Source organism: Oncorhynchus nerka, linkage group LG15, assembly GCF_034236695.1.
Source record: "Oncorhynchus nerka isolate Pitt River linkage group LG15, Oner_Uvic_2.0, whole genome shotgun sequence".
Lineage (NCBI taxonomy): Eukaryota > Metazoa > Chordata > Actinopteri > Salmoniformes > Salmonidae > Oncorhynchus > Oncorhynchus nerka.
Window position 1 is genome coordinate 1,113,505 of NC_088410.1, and position 26,696 is coordinate 1,140,200.

At 46.3% G+C, this 26,696-nt stretch overlaps 1 pseudogene; it reads right to left on the reverse strand.

Annotated features, from left to right (window-relative positions):
- LOC135560293 (caskin-1-like) overlaps window positions 1-26,696 on the reverse strand; it is a 123,215-nt pseudogene that overhangs the window by 11,683 nt on the left and 84,836 nt on the right.

A 26,696-nucleotide genomic window follows, 5' to 3' on the forward strand; every position in this document is an offset into this window, starting at 1 on the left:
GAAGACTAGAACTATCAGCATTCTCAGAGCTCTTCAACCGAACACTCTCATCGTTCTAGAACACAGAATATTCTCAGAGCTGTAGAACATAGATACCAGAGTTCTAGAACAGGGTGGGGGAGGGAGGAGGGAGTCCAGAGGCTCTGTATGTCTCTGTGAGGTCAGGTGACACAGCTCAGCTCAGTGATTGGTTGTTAGGGTTAGACTGACATCCTTTACCCCCAGGGGCAGTAGAGATAGCCATCTAATCAGGGGAGAACAACTGCCCCCTCTCGTTAAAACCACGGAGGTTCAAGCCCGACCGCAGTATTGCAGGCCTTTGTTAGTAGAAAACAGTATCCCCAATTATAGTGAACGGAAAAACGATGACCACGGTACCAAATATTGCTTCTAATACACCAGAAGTATGTCCTGGAACCGATTATTAGAAATTGTACACAGAATAAGTTGTGAGGGTAATTGTAGCTGCTAATGGCAGCTTGCAGTACCCTGGTCGGCCTTCAACTTGAGTTACTCAATGAGAGGGTCAACACTGAGACACTTACTGAATGAGGACTAACTGCACATGTTCTGTATCCATGAGACTCTAGTTCAGGAAGTGGAACAACTCAATGAGAGGGTCAACACTGAGACAGCCTGCAACGTCACTTACTGAATGAGGACTAACTGCACATGTTCTGTATCCATGAGACTCTAGTTCAGGAAGTGGAACAACTCAATGAGAGGGGTCAACACTGAGACAGCCTGTAACGTCACTTACTGAATGAGGACTAACTGCACATGTTCTGTATCCATGAGACTCTAGTTCAGGAAGTGGAACAACTCAATGAGAGGGGTCAACACTGAGACAGCCTGTAACGTCACTTACTGAATGAGGACTAACTGCACATGTTCTGTATCCATGAGACTCTAGTTCAGGAAGTGGAACAACTCAATGAGAGGGGTCAACACTGAGACAGCCTGTAACGTCATCTAACTACATCTTTCTGATGGGACGCTGACTCTCTGTGGTCACTAAAGATCCCATGGCTCTTATTGTTAGAGTAGGGGTGTTAACCACGGTGTCCTGTCTCTCTTATTGTTAGAGTAGGGGTGTTAACCACGGTGTCCTGACTCTCTTATTGTTAGAGTAGGGGTGTTAACCACGGTGTCCTGTCTCTCTTATTGTTAGAGTAGGGGTGTTAACCACGGTGTCCTGACTCTCTTATTGTTAGAGTAGGGGTGTTAACCACGGTGTCCTGTCTCTCTTATTGTTAGAGTAGGGGTGTTAACCACGGTGTCCTGACTCTCTTATTGTTAGAGTAGGGGTGTTAACCACGGTGTCCTGAACTGTCCTGACTCTCTTATTGTTAGAGTAGGGGTGTTAACCACGGTGTCCTGTCTCTCTTATTGTTAGAGTGTAGTAGGGGTGTTAACCACGGTGTCCTGACTCTCTTATTGTTAGAGTAGGGGTGTTAACCACGGTGTCCTGACTCTCTTATTGTTAGAGTAGGGGTGTTAACCACGGTGTCCTGACTCTCTTATTGTTAGAGTAGGGGTGTTAACCACGGTGTCCTGACTCTCTTATTGTTAGAGTAGGGGTGTTAACCACGGTGTCCTGACTCTCTTATTGTTAGAGTAGGGGTGTTAACCACGGTGTCCTGACTCTCTTATTGTTAGAGTAGGGGTGTTAACCACGGTGTCCTGACTCTCTTATTGTTAGAGTAGGGGTGTTAATCACGGTGTCCTGACTCTCTTATTGTTAGAGTAGGGGTGTTAACCACGGTGTCCTGACTCTCTTATTGTTAGAGTAGGGGTGTTAACCACGGTGTCCTGACTCTCTTATTGTTAGAGTAGGGGTGTTAACCACGGTGTCCTGACTCTCTTATTGTTAGAGTAGGGTGTTAACCACGGTGTCCTGACTCTCTTATTGTTAGAGTAGGGTGTTAACCACGGTGTCCTGACTCTCTTATTGTTAGAGTAGGGGTGTTAACCACGGTGTCCTGACTCTCTTATTGTTAGAGTAGGGGTGTTAACTCACGGTGTCCTGACTCTCTTATTGTTAGAGTAGGGGTGTTAACCACGGTGTCCTAGGGGTGTTAACCACGGTGTCCTGTCTCTCTTATTGTTAGAGTAGGGGTGTTAACCACGATGTCCTGACTCTTATTGTTAGAGTAGGGGTGTTAACCACGGTGTCCTGACTCTCTTATTGTTAGAGTAGGGGTGTTAACCACGGTGTCCTAGGGGTGTTAACCACGGTGTCCTGTCTCTCTTGTCCTGATTGTTAGAGTAGGGGTGTTAACCACGATGTCCTGACTCTCTTATTGTTAGAGTAGGGGTGTGTAACCACGGTGTCCTGACTCTCTTATTGTTAGAGTAGGGGTGTTAACCACGGTGTCCTAGGGTGTTAACCACGGTGTCCTGACTCTCTTATTGTTAGAGTAGGGGTGTTAACCACGGTGTCCTAGGGGTGTTAACCACGGTGTCCTGACTCTCTTATTGTTAGAGTAGGGGTGTTAACCACGGTGTCCTGTCTCTTATTGTTAACCACGAGTAGAGTAGGTGTTAACCACGGTGTCCTGACTCTCTTATTGTTAGAGTAGGGTGTTAACCACGGTGTCCTAGGGGTGTTAACCACGGTGTCCTGACTCTCTTATTGTTAGAGTAGGGGTGTTAACCACGGTGTCCTGAGAACAACGTCCAGCGAACAGCAACACATTCCAAGCCACTGAATGATGGAGGGAAGCTTCAGGAAGCAGAAACAATAAACTGAAACAGCAAAGAAATCTGTCTCTGGTGAGACAACACACACAAATGCACACACACACACACACACACACACACACACACACACACAAACTCACACACAAACAGGCACACACACGCTCATGCCCGAACACACACACAAACACACACACAGACCTCACCTTCACATCTGCCTCTGCCTTGCGATCAAAGGAGCGTTGTTCTTGAGGAGGACAACCAGATGGACTCTTAGTAGCAGCTAAAAGAAACACAGACAGTCAGTCAGTCAGACAGTCAGTCAGACAGTCAGTCAGTCAGTCAGTCAGTCAGTCAGTCAGTCAGTCAGACAGTCAGTCAGTTAGACAGTTAGACAGTCAGTCAGTCAGACAGTCAGTCAGTCAGTCAGTCAGACAGTCAGTCAGTTAGACAGTTAGACAGTCAGTCAGTCAGTTAGTCAGTCAGTCAGTCAGTCAAAGGAGTGCTGTTCTTGAGGAGGACAACCAGATGGACTCTTAGTAGCAGCTAAAGAAACACAGACAGTCAGAGTCAGACAGTCAGTCAGTCAGACAGTCAGTCAGTCAGTCAGTCAGTCAGTCAGTCAGACAGTCAGTCAGTTAGACAGTTAGACAGTCAGTCAGTCAGACAGTCAGTCAGTCAGTCAGTCAGTCAGACAGTCAGTCAGTCAGTCAGACAGTCAGTCAGTCAGTCAGACAGTCAGTCAGTCAGTTAGACAGTCAGTCAGTCAGTCAGACAGTCAGTCAGTCAGACAGTCAGTCAGTCAGTTAGACAGTCAGTCAGACAGTCAGTCAGACAGTCAGTCAGTCAGTCAGTCAGTCAGTCAGACAGTCAGTCAGTTAGACAGTCAGTCAGACAGTCAGTCAGACAGTCAGTCAGTCAGTCAGTCAGTCAGTCAGACAGTCAGTCAGTCAGTCAGACAGTCAGTTAGACAGTCAGTCAGTTAGACAGTTAGACAGTCAGTCAGTCAGACAGTCAGTCAGTCAGTCAGTCAGTCAGACAGTCAGTCAGTCAGTCAGACAGTCAGTCAGACAGTCAGTCAGTCAGTCAGTCAGTCAGTTAGACAGTCAGTCAGTCAGTCAGTCAGTCAGTCAGACAGTCAGTCAGTCAGTCAGTTAGTCAGTCAGTCAGTCAGTCAGTCAGACAGTCAGTCAGTCAGTTAGTCAGTCAGTCAGTCAGTCAGTCAGACAGTCAGTCAGACAGTCAGTCAGTCAGTCAGACAGTCAGTCAGTCAGTCAGTTAGACAGTCAGTCAGTTAGTCAGTTAGACAGTCAGTCAGTTAGTCAGTCAGTTAGACAGTCAGTCAGACAGTCCGTCAGTCAGTCAGTCAGTTAGACAGTCAGTCAGACAGTCCGTCAGTCAGTCAGACAGTCAGTAAGTCAGTCAGTCAGTTAGACAGTCAGACAGTCAGTCAGTCAGTTAGACAGTCAGTCAGTTAGTCAGTCAGTCAGTCAGTCAGTCAGTCAGTCAGTCAGTCAGTCAGTTAGACAGTCAGTCAGTTAGTCAGTCAGTTAGACAGTCAGTCAGACAGTCCGTCAGTCAGTCAGTCAGTTAGACAGTCAGTCAGACAGTCCGTCAGTCAGTCAGACAGTCAGTCAGTAAGTCAGTCAGTCAGTTAGACAGTCAGTTAGACAGTCAGTCAGACAGTCAGTCAGTCAGTTAGACAGTCAGTCAGAAAGTCAGACAGTCAGTTAGACAGTCAGTTAGACAGTCAGTCAGTCAGTTAGACAGTCAGTCAGTCAGTTAGACAGTCAGTCAGTCAGTCAGACAGTCAGTTAGTCAGTTAGACAGTCAGTCAGTCAGTCAGTCAGTTAGACAGTCAGATAGTCAGTCAGTTGTGACAGTCAGTCAGTCAGTCAGTCTGTCAGTTAGACAGACAGTCAGTCAGTCAGTTAGACAGTCAGTCAGTCAATCAGTCAGTTAGACAGTCAGTCAGTCAGTCAGTTAGACAGTCAGTCAGTTAGACAGTCAGTCAGTCAGTCAATCAGTCAGTTAGACAGTCAGTCGGTCAGTCAGTCAGTTAGACAGTCAGTCAGTCAGTCAGTTAGACAGTCAGTCAGTCAGTTAGTTAGTCAGTCAGTTAGAAAGTCAGTCAGTCAGTTAGAAAGTCAGTCAGTCAGTTATAAAGCCGTAAGTCAGTCCAGTTGGTGAGTCAGTTAGGAAAGTCAGTCAGTCAGTTGAAAGTCAGTCAGTCAGTCAGTTAGAAAGTCAGTCAGTCAGAAAGTCAGTCAGTTAGAAAGTAAGTCAGTCAGTTAGTTAGAAAGTCAGTCAGTTAGAAAGTCAGAAAGTCAGAGAAAGTCAGTCAGTCAGTCAGAAGTTAGTCAGACTGACTGTTGTTATGCATTCATATTCGTTAGCCAGCCAGTCAGTTAGTAGTCAGTCAGCCAGCCAGCCAGTCAGTCAATTAGTTAGCCAGCCAGTCAGTCAGTCGGTCAGCCAGTCAGTCAATTAGTTAGCCAGCCAGCCAGTCAGTCAGCCAGCCAGTCAGTTAGTCAGCCAGTCAGTCAGTCAGCCAACCAGTCAGTCAATTAGTTAGCCAGCCAGCCAGTCAGTCAGCCAGCCAGTCAGTCAACTAGTTAGCCAGCCAGTCAGTCAGCCAAACCAGTCAGTCAATTAGTTAGCCAGCCAGTCAGTCAGCCAGCCAATTGAAATGAGCCAAACTCATAGTCAGACAGTCCAGACAGTCCTGCTACTGCTCAGACAGTTAGAACCTGCTGCCTGCTCCACAGACCTGGACTGGTCCTGCTGCTCTGCCTAATATTACAGTAATATTATTCTGGGTACCTGCTGCCTGCTCCCACAGACCTGGACTGGTCCTGTTACTATTATTCTAGTAATATTATTTACTGGGGTACCTGCTGCCTGCTCCACAGACCTGGACTGGTCCTGTTACTATTATTCTAGTTGTTATTAATATTACAGTAATATTATTCTGGGTACCTGCTGCCTGCTCCACAGACCTGGACTGGTCCTGTTACTATTATTCTAGTTGTTATTAATATTACAGTAATATTATTCTGGTACCTACTGCCTGCTCCACAGACCTGGACTGGTCCTGTTACTATTATTCTAGTTGGTATTAATATTACAGTAATATTATTCTGGTACCTGCTGCCTGCTCCACAGACCTGGACTGGTCCTGTTACTATTATTCTAGTTGTTATTAATATTACAGTAATATTATTCTGGGTACCTGCTGCCTGCTCCACAGACCTGGACTGGTCCTGTTACTATTATTCTAGTTGTTATTAATATTACAGTAATATTATTCTGGGTACCTGCTGCCTGCTCCACAGACCTGGACTGGTCCTGTTACTATTATTCTAGTTGTTATTAATATTACAGTAATATTATTCTGGGTACCTGCTGCCTGCTCCACAGACCTGGACTGGTCCTGTTACTATTATTCTAGTTGTTATTAATATTACAGTAATATTATTCTGGGTACCTGCTGCCTGCTCCACAGACCTGGACTGGTCCTGTTATTATTCTAGTAGTATTAATATTACTAGTTGTTATTAATATTACAGTAATATTATTCTGGGTACCTGCTGCCTGCTCCACAGACCTGGACTGGTCCTGTTACTATTATTCTAGTTGTTATTAATATTACAGTAATATTATTCTGGGTACAGACTGCTGCTATTATTCTGTTGTTATTAATATTACAGTAATATTATTCCCTGCTGCCTGCTCCACAGACCTGGACTGGTCCTGTTACTATTATTCTAGTTGTTATTAATATTACAGTAATATTATTCTGGGTACCTGCTGCCTGCTCCACAGACCTGGACTGGTCCTGTTACTATTATTCTAGTTGTTATTAATATTACAGTAGTTGGTACAGACCTGGACTGGTCCTGTTACTATTATTCTAGTTGTTATTAATATTACAGTAATATTATTCTGGGTACCTGCTGCCTGCTCCACAGACCTGGACTGGTCCTGTTACTATTATTCTAGTTGTTATTAATATTACAGTAATATTATTCTGGGTACCTGCTGCCTGCTCCACAGACCTGGACTGGTCCTGTTACTATTATTCTAGTTGTTATTAATATTACAGTAATATTATTCTGGGTACCTGCTGCCTGCTCCACAGACCTGGACTGGTCCTGTTACTATTATTCTAGTTGTTATTAATATTACAGTAATATTATTCTGGGTACCTGCTGCCTGCTCCACAGACCTGGACTGGTCCTGTTACTATTATTCTAGTTGGTATTAATATTACAGTAATATTATTCTGGGTACCTGCTGGACTGGTCCTGTTACTATTATTCCACAGACCCTGGACTGGTCCTGTTACTATTATTCTAGTTGTTATTAATATTACAGTAATATTATTCTGGGTACCTGCTGCCTGCTCCACAGACCTGGACTGGTCCTGTTACTATTATTCTAGTTGTTATTAATATTACAGTAATATTATTCTGGTACCTGGACTGCCTGTTACTATTATTCCACAGACTTGGACTGCTCAACAGATGCTCCTTTGCCTGCTTGGACTTGACTGGGACATCACTGTGGCTAGAGCTAAACATAAACACACACATGCACTATTATTCTAGAGCTGGGTTGCCCTGCTCCAGTGGACACTATTATTCTGTGAAATATTACAGTAATTTATTCTGAAGAAGACCTGGACTGGTCCTGTTAGTTTATTCTAGTTGTTACAAATATTATTCACACCTGCTGCCTATCACCTGAAACACTGGGTACCTGCTGCCTGCCACAGACACTCCTATTATTATAGTTGGTAAACACACACAGACACACTAGTTGGTATTAATATTACAGTAATATTATTCTGGGTACCTGTGAAACACTGGTCATTATTCACACTTGTGAAACACACTATTATTCTACAAGTAATACACCTGCTGCCTGCTCCAACTGCTCCTGTTACACACACATCACTGTGGCTAGGAAACACACACACTCCTGAAACACACACACACACACACAAACCTCTAGAAACACACACACAAACCTGAAACGCACACACACTCCTGAAACACACACACACACACAAACCTGAAACACACACACAAACCTGAAACACACACACACACCTGAAACACACACAATACACACACAAACCTGAAACACACACACACACTTGTGAAACACACACACACACAAACCTGAAACACACACACACACAGAAGCCTGAAACACACACCAGATGACAGGCTTAGTTCCTCTGGTCAATCAGAGGAAGACTGACACCCACCTTGACTCCCTCCGACTGCGCGTGGGCCCGGGAGCATTGAGGCCGTGTGTGTTCAGGCTGCTGTTAGCTGGCGTGTATTACAGTAACGTGTGCTGTGGCAGGCGGAGGAGGTTGCAGTATTCAGGGCGTGTTGTGTGTTTCCAGAACTCTGGACGCTGCCGAGGGAACGAACGCTGCCCAGACTACCCACACTGCTGCTACGGTCACCACCTACACACATCCACAAATGTACATACATGCACGCTGCACGCTCCACGCACGCACGCACTAGTTGCACGCACGCACGCACGACCAACGCAAACACACACACACACACACATTGTGGTGTTCACACACACACACAGACCTGGACACACACACACAGAGGTTTAGATATAATGTGGTTCTGTTCCTCAGGGTGGTATATTCTAGGAATATATATATACAGAATGTGGGTGTTCCTCAGGGTTCTATTCTATGAATAGATATACAGAATGTATACAGGTGTTCCTCAGGGTTCTATTCTATGAATAGATATACAGAATGTGGTGTTCCTCAGGGTTCTATTCTATGAATAGATATACAGAATGTGGTGTTCCTCAGGGGTTCTATTCTAGGAATATATAGACAGAATGTGGTGTTCCTCAGGGTTCTATTCTAGAATATATAGACAGAATGTGGTGTTCCTCAGGGTTCTATTCTATGAATAGATATACAGAATGTGGTGTTCCTCAGGGTTCTATTCTAGGAATATATAGACAGAATGTGGTGTTCCTCAGGGTTCTATTCTAGGAATAGATAGAATGTGGTTTTCCTCAGGGTTCTATTCTAGGAATAGATAGAATGTGGTGTTCCTCATGGTTCTATTCTAGGAATAGATAGATAGAATGTGGTGTTCCTCATGGTTCTATTCTAGGACCTCTCTTATTTCTGATAGTAATAATGCTATGATCAACGTCATCTATTATGCACAGGCACAGAAATACAGTGCCTTCAGAAAGTACCCCTTGACTTCCTCCACATTTTATTTTGTTTCAGCCTGAATTTTAAATGGATTACATCATTTTTGTATATCTTTTTTTTACCCCTTTTCCTCCCAATTGTGATATTTTCTCATCACTCATCGCAGGCTCTGGAGAAGCGAAGGTCGAGTCATGTTACGTCCTCTGAAACATGACCCGCCAAACCGCTGCTTAACACCCGCCCACTTAACACAGAAGCCAGCTGCACCAATATGTCGGAGGAAACACCGTTCAATTGACTGACTGGAGTCAGCCTGCAAGCACCTGGACCCGCCAGTTGTTATTAATATTACAGTAATATTATTCTGGAGTCGCTAGAGCGCAATGAGCCAAGTAAAACCCTCCCCACCCGACACCCCAAAAAACAGACATTGAATATCCCTTGAGCCTGGTATTAATTACATTTTGGATGGTGTATCAATACACCCAGTCACTATAAAATATACAGGCGTCCTTCCTAACTCAGTTGCCGGAGGGGAAGGAAACCGCTCAGGATTTCATCACGAGGCCAATGGTGACTTTAAAACAGTTACAGTGATAGAAAAGTGAGGATGGGTCAACAACATTGTAGTTACTCCACAATACTAACCTGATTGACAGAGTGAAAAGACGGAAGCCTGTACAAAATAAAAAATATTATTCCAAAACATGCATCCTGTTTAAACAGGAAGCACTAAAGTAAATACTGAAAAAAATGTGGCAAGGAAATTCACGTTTTGTCCTGAATACAGAGTGTTTGGATATGCATCCTGTTTAAAACAGGAAGAGTGTTTGATATGCATCCTGTTTAAACAGGAAGAGTGTTTGGATATGCATCCTGTTTAAAGAGGAAGAGTGTTTGATATGCATCCTGTTTAAACAGGAAGAGTGTTTGGATATGCATCCTGTTTAAACAGGAAGAGTGTTTGGATATGCATCCTGTTTAAACAGGAAGAGTGTTTGGATATGCATCCTGTTTAAACAGGAAGAGTGTTTGGATATGCATCCTGTTTAAAGAGGAAGAGTGTTTGGATATGCATCCTGTTTAAACAGGAAGAGTGTTTGGATATGCATCCTGTTTAAACAGGAAGAGTGTTTGGATATGCATCCTGTTTAAACAGGAAGAGTGTTTGGATATGCATCCTGTTTAAACAGGAAGAGTGTTTGGATATGCATCCTGTTTAAACAGGAAGAGTGTTTGGATATGCATCCTGTTTAAACAGGAAGAGTGTTTGGATATGCATCCTGTTTAAACAGGAAGAGTGTGTGGATATGCATCCTGTTTAAACAGGAAGAGTGTGTGGATATGCATCCTGTTTAAACAGGAAGAGTGTTTGGATATGCATCCTGTTTAAACAGGAAGAGTGTTTGGATAGATCTGTTTCACCTGTCCTTGTGATTATCTCCAACCCCCTCCAGGTGGTGTCGCCCATCTTTCCTGCTCCACATTATCCCCTGGGGTATTCATACCTGTGTTCTCTGTTTGTCCGTTGCCAGTTCAAAGCACGGTACATGCTGATCTCTTTCACCTGTCCTTGTGATTTGTCTCCACCCCTCCAGGTGGTGTCGCCCATCTTTCCCATTATCCCTGGGTATTCATACCTGTGTTCTCTGTTTGTCCGTTGCCAGGTCGTCTTGTTTGTCAACTCAACCGGCGTTTTTGTCTCAGCTCCTGCTTCCCCCCAGTCTATCTTTTTCTCGTCCTCCTGGTTTTGACACTTGCGTGTCCTGTCTCTGAGCCAGCCTGCCTGACCACTCTGCTTGCCCCTGACCCGACCCTGAGCCTACCTGCCATCCTATACCTTTCCCCCACTACTCTGGTTATCGACCCCTGCCTGCCTGACCACTCTGCTTGCCCCTGACCCGACCCTGAGCCTACCTGCCGTCCTATACCTTTCCCCCACTACTCTGGTTATCGACCCCTGCCTGCCTGACCACTCTGCTTGCCCCTGACCCGACCCTGAGCCTACCTGCCATCCTGTAACTTTCCCCCACTACTCTGGTTATCGACCCCTGCCTGCCTGACCACTCTGCTTGCCCCTGACCCGACCCTGAGCCTACCTGCCGTCCTATACCTTTCCCCCACTACTCTGGTTATCGACCCCTGCCTGCCTTGACCTGTCGTTTGCCTGCCCTGTTGCTGTAATAAACATTGTTACTCCGACACAGTCTGCATCTGGGTCTTACCTTCGAACCTGATAATACAACGCATTACTGAGTTTCACTCTCCATATTTTCAAGCATAGGTGGTGGCTGCATCATGTTATGGGTAAGGACTGGGAGTTTTTCAGGATGAAAAGGAAACGTAATGGAACTAAGCACAGGTATCCGAAACGCGTCAGAGTTTTTAAACTTGGTTTCCATTGACCATGCCATATAAATATGGTTGTCTAGCAATGATCAACAACCAATTTGACAGAGTTTAAAGAATTTTTAACATAATAAGGGCAGATGTTGTACAATGCAGGTGTGCAAAGCTCTTAGAGATTTACCCAGAGAGACTCACAGCTGTAATCGCTGTCAAAGGTGATTCTAACCAGTATTGACTCAGGGTCTTACCCAGAAAGACTCACAGTATTGACTCAGGGTCTTACCCAGAAAGACTCACAGTATTGACTCAGGGTCTTACCCAGAAAGACTCACATTATTGACTCAGGGTCTTACCCAGAAAGACTCACAGTATTGACTCAGGGTCTTACTGACTCCAGGTCTTACCCAGAAAGACTCACAGTATTGACTCAGGGTCTTACCCAAAAAGACTCACAGTACTGACTCAGGGTCTTACCCAGAAAGACTCACATTATTGACTCAGGGTCTTACCCAGAAAGACTCACAGTATTGACTCAGGGTCTTACCCAGAAAGACTCACAGTATTGACTCAGGGTCTTACCCAGAAAGACTCACAGTATTGACTCAGGGTCTTACCCAGAAAGACTCACAGTATTGACTCAGGGTCTTACCCAGAAAGACTCACAGTATTGACTCAGGGTCTTACCCAGAAAGACTCACAGTACTCCAGAAAGACTCACAGTATTGACTCAGGGTCTTACCCAGAAAGACTCACAGTATTGACTCAGGGTCTTACCCAGAAAGACTCACAGTATTGACTCAGGGTCTTACCCAGAAAGACTCACAGTATTGACTCAGGGTCTTGCAGAAAGACTCACAGTATTGACTCAGGGTCTTACCCAGAAAGACTCACAGTATTGACTCAGGGTCTTACAGAAAGACTCACAGTATTGACTCAGGGTCTTACCCAGAAAGACTCACAGTAATAACTCAGGGTCTTACCCAGAAAGACTCACAGTATTGACTCAGGGTCTTACCCAGAAAGACTCACAGTATTGACTCATCTTACCAGAAAGACTCACAGTATTGACTCAGTCTTACCCAGAAAGACTCACAGTATTGACTCAGGGTCTTACCCAGAAAGACTCACAGTATTGACTCAGGGTCTTACCCAGAAAGACTCACAGTATTGACTCAGGGTCTTACCCAGAAAGACTCACAGTATTGACTCAGGGTCTTACCCAGAAAGACTCACAGTATTGACTCATGGTCTTACCCAGAAAGACTCACAGTATTGACTCAGGGTCTTACCCAGAAAGACTCACAGTATTGACTCGGGGTCTTACCCAGAAAGACTCACAGTATTGACTCATGGTCTTACCCAGAAAGACTCACAGTATTGACTCAGGGTCTTACCCAGAAAGACTCACAGTATTGACTCGGGGTCTTACCCAGAAAGACTCACATTATTGAGCCTGTATTTTATGTTGTAATTATGGGGTATTGTGGGTAGATGGGTGAGAAAACACATATTTAATCTGAATTCAGGCTGTAACAACAAATATGTGGAATAAGTCGAGGGGGTTTGAATACTTTCTGATGGCACCATATTCCATTATACATATTAACCTGTTACTCCTACCCTATAAACTATATTAACTATATTAATGAACTATATTAATTAACAATATTAACTTACTATATTAACTAACTATATTAATTAACAATATTAATTTACTATATTAACTAACTATATTAATTACCTATATTAATTAACAATATTAATAGACTATATTAACTATATTAATTAACTATATTAACTAACTATATTAATTACCTATATTAATTAACAATATTAATTAACTATATTAACTAACTATATTAATTACCTATATTAATTAACAATATTAATTTACTATATTAACTATATTAATTAACTATATTAACTAACTATATTAATTACCTATATTAATTAACAATATTAATTTACTATATTAACTATATTAATGAACTATATTAACTATATTAATTAACTATATTAATTACCTATATTAATTAACTATATTAACTATATTAATGAACTATATTAATTAACTATATTAATTAACTATATTAATTACCTATATTAATTAACTATATTAACTAACTATATTATTTAACTATATTCATGAACTATATTAATGAACTATATTAATTAACTATATTAACTATATTAATTAACTATATTAATTAACTATATTAATTACCTATATTAATGAACTATATTAACTATATTAATTAACTATATTAATTAACTATATTAATTAACTATATTAATTAATAACACACACAACTGCACAATACACCTACCAATACACAAACACAACAACACACCCTCGTACCTGCGAGGAGAAGCTCGGAGAACCCAGACATCCTCGCTGGAGCCGCCCTGCTGGCCAAGTGTGGGAGAGCCGTGGGGACTGGACTCAGAGCCCCGAGAACCTGACACACCCACACACACACAAAAACACATAGGACACACACAAACACACACACAAACAAACAAAGACACTGCGATCAACCCCTTCATCACCACTTTAACCTGCTGATACATTACCCCTTATTACCCTGCTGACACACTACCCCTTATTACCCTGCTGACACACTACCCCTTATTACCCTGCTGACACCCTACCCCTTAATACCCTGCTGACACACTACCCCTTAATACCCTGCTGACACACTACCCCTTATTACCCTGCTGACTCACTACCCCTTATTACCCTGCTGACACACTACCCCTTATTACCCTGCTGACACACTACCCCTTATTACCCTGTGACACACTACCCTTATTACCCTGCTGACACCTACCCCTTAATACCCTGCTGACACACTGCACCCTTATTACCCTGCTGACACCCTACCCCTTAATACCCTGCTGACACACTACCCCTTATTACCCTGCTGACACACTACCCCTTATTACCCTGCTGATACACTACCCCTTATTACCCTGCTGATACACTACCCCTTATTACCCTGCTGACACACTACCCCTTATTACCCTGCTGACACTACCCCTTATTACCCTGCTGACACCCTACCCCTTAATACCCTGCTGACACACTACCCCTTATTACCCCTTATTACCCTGCTGACACACTACCCCTTATTACCCCTTATTACCCTGCTGATACACTACCCCTTATTACCCTGCTGACACACTACCCCTTATTACCCTGCTGACACACTACCCCTTATTACCCTGCTGACACACTACCCCTTATTACCCTGCTGACTCACTACCCCTTATTACCCTGCAGACACACTACCCATTATTACCCTCCTGACACACTACCCCGTATTACCCCTTATTACCCTGCTGACACACTACCCCTTATTACCCTGCTGACACACTACCCCTTATTACCCCTTATTACCCTGCTGACACACTACCCCTTATTACCCCTTATTACCCTGCTGACACACTACCCCTTATTACCCCTTATTACCCTGCTGACACACTACCCCTTATTACCCTGCTGATACACCACCCTTATTACCCCTTATTACCCTGCTGACACACAACCCCTTATTACCCCTTATTACCCTGCTGACACACTACCCCTTATTACCACCATTCAACCCCACCTTACCCCATCTACACACCACCATACAACCCCACCTTACCCCATCTACACACCACCATTCCATCCCACCTTACCCCATCTACACATCACCATACAACCCCACCTTACCCTATCTACAAACCACCATACAACCCCATCTACACACCACCATACCACCCCACCTTACCCCATCTACACACCACCATACAACCCCATCTACACACCACCAAACCACCCCAGCTTACCCCATCTACACACCGCCATACCACCCCACCATACAATCCCACCTTACCCCATCTACACACCACCATTACACCCCACCTTACCCCATCTACAAACCACCATACAACCCAATCTACACACTACCATCCAACCCCACCTTACCCCATCTACACACCGCCATACAATCCCACCTTACCCCATCTACACACCACCATACAACCCCACCATACAAACCCACCTTACCCCATCTACACACCCACCATACCACCCCATCTACACACCACCATACCACCCCAGCTTACCCCATCTACACACCGCCATACCACCCACCATACAATCCCACCTTACCCCATCTACACCACCATTACACCCCACCTTACCCCATCTACAAACCACCATACAACCCAATCTACACACTACCATCCAACCCCACCTTACCCAATCTACACACTACCATACCACCCCACCTATACCCCATCTACACACCACCATCCCAACCCACCTTACCCCATCTACACACCACCATTCAACCCCACCTTACCCCATCTACACACCACCATACCACCCCATCTACACACCACCATACCACACCACCATACAACCCCATCTACACCACCATACCACCCCATCTACACACCACATTTACATCCATGCCACCCACCCCATCTACACACCACCATACCACCCCATCTACACCACCATACAACCCCATCTACACACCACCATACCACCCCACCTTACCCCATCTACACACCACCATACAACCCCATCTACACACCACCATACAACCCCATCTACACACCACCATACCACCCCACCTTACCCCATCTACACCCACCATACAACCCCATCTACACACACAATACCACCCATCTACACCACCATACCACCCCATCTACACACCACCATGCCACCCCCACCCCATCCACACCACTCATACAACCCCATCTTACCCCATCTACACACCACCATACCACCCCACCTTACCCCATCTACAAACCACCATACAACCCACCTTACCCCATCTACAAAAACCACCATAAACCCCACATTACCCCATCTACACACCACCATACAACCCCACCTATACACCATCTACACACCACCATACCACCCCACCTTACCCCATCTACACACCACCATACCAACCCACCTTATCCCATCTACACACCACCATACCCCATCTACACACCACCATGCCACCCCACCTTATCTACACACCACCATACAACCCCATCTACACACCACCATACCACACCCACCTATACCCCATCTACACACCACCATACAACCCCACCTTACCCCATCTACACACCACCATACCACCCCATATACACACCACCATACCACCCCATCTACACACCACCATACAACCCCATCTACACACCACCATACAACCCCACCTTACCCCATCTACACACCACCATACCACCCACCCCATCTACACACCACCATACCACCCCCATCTACACACCACCATACAACCCCATCTACACACCACCATACAACCCCATCTACACACCACCATACAACCCCACCTTACCCCATCTACACACCACCATACAACCCCATCTACACACCACCATACCACCCATCTACACACCACCATATCTACACACCACCATACCACCCCACCTTACCCCATCTACACCACCATTCCACCCCACCTTACCCCATCTACACACCACCATACAACCCCACCTTACCCCATCTACAAACCACCATACAACCCCACCTTACCCCATCTACACACCACCATGCCACCCCACCTTACCCCATCTACACACCACCATACAACCCCACCTTACCCCATCTACACACCACCATACAACCCTGTCTACAAACCACCATACAACCCCATCTACACACCACCATGCAACCCCACCTTACCCCATCTACACACCACCATACACCCCCACCTATACACCATCTACACACCACCATACAACCCCATCTACACACCACCATACCACCCCACCTTACCCCATCTACACACCGCCATTCAACCCCACCTTACCCCATCTACACACCACCATACAACCCCACCATACCAGCCCACCATACCACCCCACCATACAACTCCACCTTACCCCATCTACACACCACCATACAACCCCACCATACCCCATCTACACACCACCATACCACCCCATCTACACACCACCATACAACCCCATCTACACACCACCATACAACCCTACCTTACCCAATCTACACACCACCATACCACCCCACCTATACCCCATCTACACCCACCATACCACCCCACCTTACCCCATCTACACACCACCATACAACCCCACCTTACCCCATCTACACACCACCATACAACCCCACCTTACCCCATCTACACACCACCATACCTCCTTACAACCCCACCTTACAACCCCACCATACCACCCCACCTTACCCCCATCTACACACCACCATAGTACCCCACCTTCCCCATCTACACACCACCATACAATCCCACCTTCCCCCATCTACACACCACCATACAACCCCACCTTACCCCATCTACACACCACCATACCTCCTTACAACCCCACCATACCACCCCACCTTACCCCATCTACACACCACCATACCACCAAGCAGCACTACTACATGTAGAACTAGTATTAGTACCAAAACAACAACAACAACAACAACAACAGATCTATAATATCTAGACTATAACTAACACTAAAACCACCACAAGCAGCACTACTACATGTAGAACTAGTATTAGTACCAAAACAACAACAACAGATCTATAATATCTAGACTATAACTAACACTAAAACCACCACAAGCAGCACTACTACATGTAGAACTAGTATTAGTACCAAAACAACAACAGATCTATAATATCTAGACTATAACTAACACTAAAACCACCACAAGCAGCACTACTACATGTAGAACTAGTATTAGTACCAAAACAACAACAACAGATCTATAATATCTAGACTATAACTAACACTAAAACCACCACAAGCAGCACTACTACATGTAGAACTAGTATTAGTACCAAAACAACAACAGATCTATAATATCTAGACTATAACTAACACTAAAACCACCACAAGCAGCACTACTACATGTAGAACTAGTATTAGTACCAAAACAACAACAACAACAGATCTATAATATCTAGACTATAACTAACACTAAAACCACCACAAGCAGCACAACTACATGTAGAACTAGTATTAGTACCAAAACAACAACAGATCTATAATATCTAGACTATAACTAACACTAAAACCACCACAAGCAGCACTACTACATGTAGAACTAGTATTAGTACCAAAACAACAACAACAACAGATCTATAATATCTAGACTATAACTAACACTAAAACCACCACAAGCAGCACTACTACATGTAGAACTAGTATTAGTACCAAAACAACAACAACAACAGATCTATAATATCTAGACTATAACTAACACTAAAACCACCACAAGCAGCACTACTACATGTAGAACTAGTATTAGTACCAAAACAACAACAGATCTATAATATCTAGACTATAACTAACACTAAAACCACCACAAGCAGCACTACTACATGTAGAACTAGTATTAGTACCATAACAACAACAACAGATCTATAATATCTAGACTATAACTAACACTAAAACCACCACAAGCAGCACTACTACATGTAGAACTAGTATTAGTACCAAAACAACAACAACAACAGATCTATAATATCTAGACTATAACTAACACTAAAACCACCACAAGCAGCACTACTACATGTAGAACTAGTATTAGTACCAAAACAACAACAACAACAGATCTATAATATCTAGACTATAACTAACACTAAAAACCACCACAAGCAGCACTACTACATGTAGAACTAGTATTAGTACCAAAACAACAACAACAACAGATCTATAATATCTAGACTATAACTAACACTAAAACCACCACAAGCAGCACTACTACATGTAGAACTAGTATTAGTACCAAAACAACAACAAGCACAAGAGAATGGTCAACACTAACAATGCTGCTAACTAATAGTAGCAATACGACCACTGTTATGATTATTAACAATACTGCAAATAATACTACTACAACTATTGATAATTCTGCAAATACTACTACTACAACTAATACTGCTACTAATACTACTACAACTAATACTGCTACTAATACTATTACTAGCACTAACCACAGTTATGGGGACACACACTACAATAATACTATAGTAATACGATGTACTGATCATAGTATTGATTATATTGAAAATAGTATTGATTGTATGATTTATTCACAAGCTAAGAGTTTTAGCTTGATACCTGGCAGGCTTGGCTGCTCCAGACTTGTAGAGAGGGGAGGAGAGGAGAGGGAGGAGGAGGAGGAGGAGGAGTGGAGAGGCCCAGGGGAGAGTGGAGAGGTGAGGAGGAGAGAGAGGAGGAGTGGAGGATAACCAAAGGAGGAGAAGAGAGGTGTGGTTTGCGTGAGAGGAGGATGAGGAGGAAGAGGCAGTGGGAGCATGTGGGAGCGGTGGCCGTTCACCGTGGTAACGAGGCAGGGGAGGGACGGGGACGTGCCTACGTAGAAGGAGGGTGTGGCTCTGCTGGGAGAGGGAGGGCCTAAATACAAACCAGGAAGAGGGAGGGAAACAACAACAAACCCAAAACACAGACAACCAGTCAAATAAAACTTCGATATAAATTAAAAATATATAAAACAATAATAATTAAACTCAAATATTTATATCAGATATAAACATAACACAATATTATATATTCATAATTAAAAATATAAAACAATATCATTCAAAGTTAAAATATACAAATATTGATAAAAACTAAATGAAATATAAAAAACATAATAAAACAAATGTAAAAAGATGTAAATTAAACATCTGAAACGAGGGGTGAGATGGGGTGAGGGACGGTCTACGAGGTAATGACAGATAGGCAGCAGGGACGGTCTACGAGGTAATGACTGGTAGGCAGCAGGGACGGTCTACGAGGTAATGACAGGTAGGCAGCAGGGACGGTCTACGAGGTAATGACAGATAGGCAGCAGGGACGGTCTACGAGGTAACGACTGGTAGGCAGCAGGGACAGTCTACGAGGTAATGACAGATAGGCAGCAGGGACGGTCTACGAGGTAATGAGACATAGGCAGCAGGGACGGTCTACGAGGTAATGAGACATAGGCAGCGGGGACAGTCTACGAGGTAATGACAGGTAGTCAGCAGGGGACGGTCTGAGGTAATGACAGATAGGCAGCAGGGACGGTCTACGAGGTAATGACAGAGGTAGGCAGCAGGGACGGTCTACGAGGTAATGACAGATAGGCAGCAGGGACGGTCTACGAGGTAATGACAGATACAGAGACAGAGGTAGGCAGCAGGGACGGTCTACGAGGTAATGACAGATAGGCAGCAGGGACGGTCTGAGGTAATGACTGGTAGGCAGCAGGGACGGTCTACGAGGTAATGACTGGTAGGCAGCAGGCACGGTCTACGAGGTAATGACAGGTAGGCAGCAGGGACGGTCTGAGGTAATGACTGGTAGGCAGCAGGGACGGTCTGAGGTAATGACAGATAGGCAGCAGGGACGGTCTACGAGGTAATGACAGGTAGGCAGCAGGGACGGTCTGCACGAGGTAATGACAGATACAGAGACAGAGGTAGGCAGCAGGGATGGTCTACGAGGTAATGACTGGTAGGCAGCAGGGACGGTCTGAGGTAATGACTTGTAGGCAGCAGGGACGGTCTGAGGTAATGACTGGTAGGCAGCAGGGACAGTCTACGAGGTAATGACTGGTAGGCAGCAGGGACAGTCTACGAGGTAATGACTGGTAGGCAGCAGGGACAGTCTACGAGGTAATGACTGGTAGGCAGCAGGGACGGTCTGAGGTAATGACAGGTAGGCAGCAGGGACGGTCTACGAGGTAATGACAGATACAGAGACAGATAGGCAGCAGGGACAGTCTACGAGGTAATGACAGATAGGCAGCAGGGACGGTCTACGAGTAATGACAGATACAGAGACAGATAGGCAGCAGGGACGGTCTACGAGGTAATGACAGATACAGAGACAGATAGGCAGCAGGGACAGTCCACGAGGTAATGACAGATAGGCAGCAGGGACGGTCTACGAGTAATGACAGATACAGAGACAGATAGGCAGGGGACGGTCTACGAGGTAATGACAGGTAGGCAGCAGGGACGGTCTACGAGTAATGTCAGGTAGGCAGCAGGGACGGTCTGAGGTAATGACTGGTAGGCAGCAGGGACGGTCTACGAGGTAATGACAGGTAGGCAGCAGGGACGGTCTACGAGGTAATGACTGGTAGGCAGCAGGGACAGTCTACGAGGTAATGACAGGTAGGCAGCAGGGACGGTCTACGAGGTAATGACAGGTAGGCAGCAGGGACGGTCTGAGAGTAATGACAGATAGGCAGCAGGGACGGTCTACGAGGTAATGACAGGTAGGCAGCAGGGACGGTCTACGAGGTAATGACAGATAGGCAGCAGGGACGGTCTACGAGGTAATGACAGATACAGAGACAGATAGGCAGCAGGGACAGTCTACGAGGTAATGACAGATAGGCAGCAGGGACGGTCTACGAGGTAATGACAGATACAGAGACAGATAGGCAGGGACGGTCTACGAGGTAATGACAGATACAGAGACAGATAGGCAGCAGGGACAGTCCACGAGGTAATGACAGATAGGCAGCAGGGACGGTCTACGAGGTAATGACAGATACAGAGACAGATAGGCAACAGGGACGGTCTACGAGGTAATGACTGGTAGGCAGCAGGGACGGTCTACGAGGTAATGACAGGTAGGCAGCAGGGACAGTCTATGAGGTAATGACAGATAGGCAGCAGGGACGGTCTACGAGTAATGACAGGTAGGCAGCAGGGACGGTCTACGAGGTAATGACAGATAGGCAGCAGGGACGGTCTACGAGGTAATGACAGGTAGGCAGCAGGGACGGTCTACGAGGTAATGACAGATAGGCAGCAGGGACGGTCTATGAGGTAATGACTGGTAGGCAGCAGGGACGGTCTACGAGGTAATGACAGATACAGAGACGGAGGTAGGCAGCAGGGACGGTCTACGAGGTAATGACAGGTAGTCAGCAGGGACGGTCTGAGGTAATGACAGATAGGCAGCAGGGACGGTCTACGAGGTAATGACAGATACAGAGACAGAGGTAGGCAGCAGGGACGGTCTACGAGGTAATGACAGATACAGAGACAGAGGTAGGCAGCAGGGACGGTCTACGAGGTAATGACAGATACAGAGACAGAGGTAGGCAGCAGGGACGGTCTGCGAGGTAATGACAGATAGGCAGCAGGGACGGTCTACGAGGTAATGACAGATAGGCAGCAGGGACGGTCTACGAGGTAATGACAGATACAGAGACAGAGGTAGGCAGCAGGGACGGTCTACGAGGTAATGACAGATACAGAGAAGAGATAGGCAGCAGGGACGGTCTACGAGGTAATGACAGATACAGAGACAGAGATAGGCAGCAGGGACGGTCTACGAGGAAATGACAGATAGGCAGCAGGGACGGTCTACGAGGTAATGACAGGTAGGCAGCAGGGACGGTCTACGAGGTAATGACAGGTAGGCAGCAGGGACGGTCTACGAGGTAATGTCAGGTAGGCAGCAGGGACGGTCTACGAGGTAATGACTGGTAGGCAGCAGGGACGGTCTACGAGGTAATGACTGGTAGGCAGCAGGGACAGTCTACGAGGTAATGACTCTGGTAGGCAGCAGGGACAGTCTATGAGGTAATGACAGGTAGGCAGCAGGGACGGTCTGAGGTAATGACAGATAGGCAGCAGGACGGTCTACGAGGTAATGACAGGTAGGCAGCAGGGACGGTCTACGAGGTAATGACAGATAGGCAGCAGGGACGGTCTACGAGGTAATGACAGATACAGAGACAGATAGGCAGCAGGGACAGTCTACGAGGTAATGACAGATAGGCAGCAGGGACGGTCTACGAGGTAATGACAGATACAGAGACAGATAGGCAGCAGGGACGGTCTACGAGGTAATGACAGATACAGAGACAGATAGGCAGCAGGGACAGTCCACGAGGTAATGACAGATAGGCAGCAGGGACGGTCTACGAGGTAATGACAGATACAGAGACAGATAGGCAACAGGGACGGTCTACGAGGTAATGACTGGTAGGCAGCAGGGACGGTCTACGAGGTAATGACAGGTAGGCAGCAGGGACGGTCTATGAGGTAATGACAGATAGGCAGCAGGGACGGTCTACGAGGTAATGACAGGTAGGCAGCAGGACGGTCTGAGGTAATGACAGATAGGCAGCAGGGACGGTCTACGAGGTAATGACAGGTAGGCAGCAGGGACGGTCTGAGGTAATGACAGATAGGCAGCAGGGACGGTCTATGAGGTAATGACTGGTAGGCAGCAGGGACGGTCTACGAGGTAATGACAGATACAGAGACGGAGGTAGGCAGCAGGGACGGTCTACGAGGTAATGACAGGTAGTCAGCAGGGACGGTCTACGAGGTAATGACAGATAGGCAGCAGGGACGGTCTACGAGGTAATGACAGATACAGAGACAGAGGTAGGCAGCAGGGACGGTCTACGAGGTAATGACAGATACAGAGACAGAGGTAGGCAGCAGGGACGGTCTACGAGGTAATGACAGATACAGAGACAGAGGTAGGCAGCAGGGACGGTCTGCGAGGTAATGACAGATAGGCAGCAGGGACGGTCTCTGACGAGGTAATGACAGATAGGCAGCAGGGACGGTCTACGAGGTAATGACAGATACAGAGACAGAGGTAGGCAGCAGGGACGGTCTACGAGGTAATGACAGATACAGAGACAGAGATAGGCAGCAGGGACGGTCTACGAGGTAATGACAGATACAGAGACAGAGATAGGCAGGGACGGTCTCGAGGAAATGACAGATAGGCAGCAGGGACGGTCTACGAGGTAATGACAGGTAGGCAGCAGGGACGGTCTGAGGTAATGACAGGTAGGCAGCAGGGACGGTCTGAGGTAATGACTGGTAGGCAGCAGGGATGGTCTACGAGGTAATGACAGGTAGGCAGCAGGGACGGTCTGAGGTAATGACAGATACAGAGACAGATAGGCAGCAGGGACGGTCTGAGGTAATGACAGATACAGAGACAGAGGTAGGCAGCAGGGACGGTCTGAGGTAATGACAGATACAGAGACAGATAGGCAGCAGGGACAGTATACGAGGTAATGACAGATAGGCAGCAGGGACGGTCTGAGGTAATGACAGATACAGAGACAGATAGGCAACAGGGACGGTCTACGAGGTAATGACTGGTAGGCAGCAGGGACGGTAGGTAATGACAGGTAGGCAGCAGGGACAGTCTATGAGGTAATGACAGATAGGCAGGGGACGGTCTACGAGGTAATGACAGGTAGGCAGCAGGGACGGTCTACGAGGTAATGACAGATAGGCAGCAGGGACAGTCTACGAGTAATGACAGGTAGGCAGCAGGGACGGTCTACGAGGTAATGACAGATAGGCAGCAGGGACGGTCTATGAGGTAATGACTGGTAGGCAGCAGGGACGGTCTGAGGTAATGACAGATACAGAGACGGAGAGTAGGCAGCAGGGACGGTCTACGAGGTAATGACAGGTAGTCAGCAGGGACGGTCTGAGGTAATGACAGATAGGCAGCAGGGACGGTCTACGAGGTAATGACAGATACAGAGACAGAGGTAGGCAGCAGGGACGGTCTACGAGGTAATGACAGATACAGAGACAGAGGTAGGCAGCAGGGACGGTCTACGAGGTAATGACAGATACAGAGACAGAGGTAGGCAGCAGGGACGGTCTGCGAGGTAATGACAGATAGGCAGCAGGGACGGTCTGAGGTAATGACAGATAGGCAGCAGGGACGGTCTACGAGGTAATGACAGATACAGAGACAGAGGTAGGCAGCAGGGACGGTCTGAGGTAATGACAGATAGAGACAGAGATAGGCAGCAGGGACGGTCTACGAGGTAATGACAGATACAGAGACAGAGATAGGCAGCAGGGACGGTCTACGAGGAAATGACAGATAGGCAGCAGGGACGTCTACGAGGTAATGACAGGTAGGCAGCAGGGACGGTCTACGAGGTAATGACAGGTAGGCAGCAGGGACGGTCTGAGGTAATGACAGGTAGGCAGCAGGGACGGTCTGAGGTAATGACAGATACAGAGACAGATAGGCAGCAGGGACGGTCTACGAGGTAATGACAGATACAGAGACAGAGGTAGGCAGCAGGGACGGTCTACGAGGTAATGACAGATACAGAGACAGATAGGCAGCAGGGACAGTATACGAGGTAATGACAGATAGGCAGCAGGGACGGTCCGAGGTAATGACAGATACAGAGACAGAGGTACGCAGGGACGGTAAATGACAGATACAGAGACAGATAGGCAGCAGGGACAGTCTACGAGGTAATGACAGATAGGCAGCAGGGACGGTCTACGAGGTAATGACAGATACAGAGACAGAGGTAGGCAGCAGGGACGGTCTACGAGGTAATGACAGATACAGAGACAGATAGGCAGCAGGGGGAGGGAAGGAAGACGGAGGGATGGAGGGATGACAAGTTAGGAGACAGCTGAGACACAGAGTGCTGTCTAACCCTCACACACACACGCTCACACACATACACACTGTGTGCTGGTCTCTCTCTCTCTCTGTTAGGGGTCAGGGGTCACTGTGTGCTGGTCACCTGGCCTCTTGCTGATCACCTCCACCATGCTGGAGGGGAAGTAGCCGACGCGGTCATTTCCTGTCCGGTTGTCATGGATACAACCCTTCCACCGCCGTCAGAATGCTGCTCAGAACCTAACACACACACACACACACACACACACACACACTGAGTCTGTGTGTACCGTGATGATGTCTCCAGTCTTGATGTTGAGTGTGTGTGTGTGTGTGTGTGTGTGTGTGTGTACCGTGATGATGTCTCCAGTCTTGGTGTTGTGTGTGTGTGTGTGTGTGTGTGTGTGTGTGTGTGTGTGTGTGTGTGTGTGTGTGTGTGCGTGTGTGTGTGTGTGTGTGTGTGTGTGTGTGTGTGCCCGTGATGATGTCTCCAGTCTTGATGTTGAGGCTCGTCAGGTCGTAGTTGTGCAGTACTCTGTCAGAGCTCTGACCTGCATCGCAGCTGACGCATCTACAAACACACACACACACACACACACACACACACACACACACACACACACACACACACACACACAGAGTCAAACTCAATGTCAAAACACACACACCCAGCTGTCCTGTATGGTTAGTTAGAGTTCAGGGGTTAGGGGTCAGGGGTTACCTCTCAGCAGCTGTTTGATCTCTCTGCTGGCCTGTATGGTTAGTTAGAGTTCAGGGGTTAGGGGTCAGGGGTTACCTCTCAGCAGCTGTTTGATCTCTCTGCTGGCCTGTATGGTTAGTTAGAGTTCAGGGGTTAGGGTCAGGGGTTACCTCTCAGCAGCTGTTTGATCTCTCTGCTGGCCTGTGGTTAGTTAGAGTTCAGGGGTCAGGGGTTACCTCTCAGTATCTGTTTGTTCTCTCTGCTGTCCTGTATGGTTAGTTAGAGTTCAGGGGTCAGGGGTTAGGGGTC